The sequence below is a fragment of the Protopterus annectens genome, chromosome 1.part1, assembly GCF_019279795.1.
Source record: "Protopterus annectens isolate FY-2018-M chromosome 1.part1, PAN1.0, whole genome shotgun sequence".
Taxonomy (NCBI): domain Eukaryota; kingdom Metazoa; phylum Chordata; order Ceratodontiformes; family Protopteridae; genus Protopterus; species Protopterus annectens.
In genome coordinates this window covers 1,008,558,186-1,008,561,311 of record NC_056726.1, presented here as the reverse complement: position 1 = coordinate 1,008,561,311, position 3,126 = coordinate 1,008,558,186, and positions in this window count along the sequence as shown.

Genomic DNA, 3,126 nt, shown 5'->3' with positions numbered 1-3,126 from the left:
TCTGACTTGAGTGCTCTCAAACAATCTGGAAATATAATCAGCAATAAGTATAATTCTTGGCACTTTAACTTTTCAGAGTTCTGCATTGTCTTAATTTTTGCCTAATTTGGTTTACATAATTGCTGACTGAATTACTTTATATATTTGCTGGCATTGTTTTTTTTTTGTTTCTGATGTCTTCTGAAACTGCCCCCCCCCCATTTCTGTGGTGGTATTAACATTTATAAAACTTGTCTAACAGCTTTTTCCTGGTCTGATTGCTTCAAGGCCTGCTGATTTAATATACCCCAGTTTGAAAATTCCTGCATACACTGTTAGAAACTCCTTGTGTTCTGACTTGAGTGCTCTCAAACAATCTGGAAATATAATTGATGATAAGTATAATTCTTGGCACTTTAACTTTTCAGAGTTCAGCATTGTCTTAATTTTTGCCTGAATTAGTTTATATATTTGCTGACATTTTTTTTGTTCCTGATTTCTTCTGAAACTGCCCCCCTATTTCTGTGGTGGTGTTAAAGTTTATAAAACTGGTCTAACAGCGTTTTTCTTATCTGATTGCTTCAAGACTTACTGATTTAAAATGGCCCCTGTTTGTAAATTCCTGAATACACTGTTAGAAACTCCTGGATTTCTGACTTAAGAATTCTCTCAAACAGTCTGGAAATATAATCGATGATAAGTATAATTCTTGGCATTTTAACTTTTCAGAGTTCAGCATTGTCTTAATTTTTGCCTGAATTAGTTTATTTATTTGATGATTGAATTATTTTATATATTTGCTGGCATTGTTTTTTTGTTCTTGATCACTTCTGAAACTGATTCCCCCCTATTTCTGAGGTGGTGTTAAAGTTCATAAAACTGGTCTAACAACTTTTTGTCATCTGATTGATTTAAGGCTTGCTAATTTAAAATAGCCCTTGTTTGTAAAATCCTGAATGCACTGTTAGAAACTCCTTGTGTTCTGGAAACAATCTGGAAATATACCTCCGGATTCAGCAAGCCCTGCACGATGTGTAGGAAAAGTGCAGGAGCTCCAGGAGGCAATATGTCCGCCGTGCAATCGAGGAATAAGCTGCATTGACGTGCACGAGCGCTCCTGCACTATTCCTGCACAGATGCGTCTCCTGTATGCAAATTACTTCATTTGCAGATGAAAAACATGCAAATGAGGTGAATTTGTGATCCAGGAAGCTGGCAGATGGCTGTGCAGGGCTAGTGTAATCTGCAGAAATATCCTCGGTTAGTAACCGTGTACATTTCTGCAAACTACAAAATGGAGCCATGTCAGCTCCATATAATGGGTGTATATAACGTGTAAACCATGTTAATGGCCAAATATATGGCCACTGGCATGGAAAAGAGTTTAAAAAAAGAAAAAAAAAAACTTTTTTTTTTTTTAGCCGATTTTGGCTGTTTAAGCGTAGGGCAGTGGCACGCAATTGGGATCGGGTGAAAAATAAAAAAAATATAACCTGAAATAAGCATTCAAACCAAAATCAGTATTTTGCCATTATACTCAATCAATGGCAGGCAGAAGACAACACAGCCAGTGAATAGTGGTTGCTAAGTGGGGAGGCTCAGTGTGGGACCTGTAACCATGTATTAGCAGGAAATCCGAAGCAAATGAGGGGAATGATACTGAATCCCAGATTTCCCCTCAGTGCTAGTCAGCACCCAGCAGTGTAAGTGTAGGAATAGCTTGGTGCAAGCCTAGTTGTTAGCTGACAATTTGGGGGGTATCAAGCATACTGTAAGCGGATTGGAGCCCTGTGGCTCGGGTTTGCCCTTAGCTTAGAAGAGCTAAGCAAGGGGGTTTGTCTGAGGCTGCCTAGCACCTTTACATTGCCTAAGTGGGTGTGCGTGCAGCACACCGGGTTTTAAAGAAAAAAACGTATACCAGGAAATAGCAGCTCTGTGCACTTTTGAGCACTGTGTTTGCACGGCGCACCCCTGGGCTTAAACAGGGAGGCAATGGGAAGGAGAAACAGTAGCAGGAAGGTAATCAAGGAAAACTAGCATAGCTGGCAGGTGAAATGTATCAGAATCAGCCAATTACACAGGCAGCAGACCAGACCAGCCCAGAACACTAGTATAAACTATGCAAACACCTTTCCTTCTGGTTTTTCCCACATACTCTACACCACCGGTTTATACAAGCGGGGAAATTTTAACAAACTAAAACAACAAAATGATAGGGGCTGCAGTAGTAATCATACATCAACATGTGGAAGAGGCTGAGGGTGGTGAGGATGAGAATGCTCTCAACCAACCCACAGTGAGGAGACGGGGAAGGGTGTAGAGACCCAAGGTAACCTACCAGGAGCTACATGAGCTGGAGATAGTGGAGCAGTTTAGGGTGGACAGGGACCTCCTACAGCAAATTGTTGAGCTGTGCCGGCCATGCCTGACACACAGAACTAACAGAGGGGAACCCATTCCAGTGGAGACCAAGGTATGTGTAGGCCTAAGAATACTAGCCACAGGCACCTTCCAAAGGCCAACTGGGGATATCATGGGGAACTCACAGGCATCAGCATCCAGGGTACTCCACCAGTTCCTGGATGCCATGTCAGCACATACCGGTGAGCATGTATATTTCTCCAACACCCATGAGGCATTGGACAACAGTATGCATTTCTTCCACCAAATAGCAGAATACCCTGAGGTAGTGGGTGCTATAGACTGCATGCACATATGCATCAAAGCACCACCCGGTGAGTGGGGTAGGGTCTACATCAACCGCAAGGGCTTCCCCTCCATCAACTGCCAGGTCGTGTGCGATGCCCAGGGCATGATAATGAATGTGCGCGCTGGCTGCCCTGGAAGCTATCACAATTCCCACATCTGGCATCTGACACTGCTGTACCAGAGATTTGCCAATGGGAACATCCCTTACGGTCATATAGTGGGAGATGCTGGTTACGCACTGGAGCCATGGCTGATGACACCCATTAGAAATGCACTCACACCCGAACAAGAGCTCCATAATGAGGCACACTCACAGACCAGAATTATAATAGAGCATGTGTTTGGGATGCCCAAGTCACGGTTCCAGTGCTTGGGCACATCCAGTGGAGCCTTGCAGTACTCATCAGATACATATACTCAAATTGTCATCGTATGTGC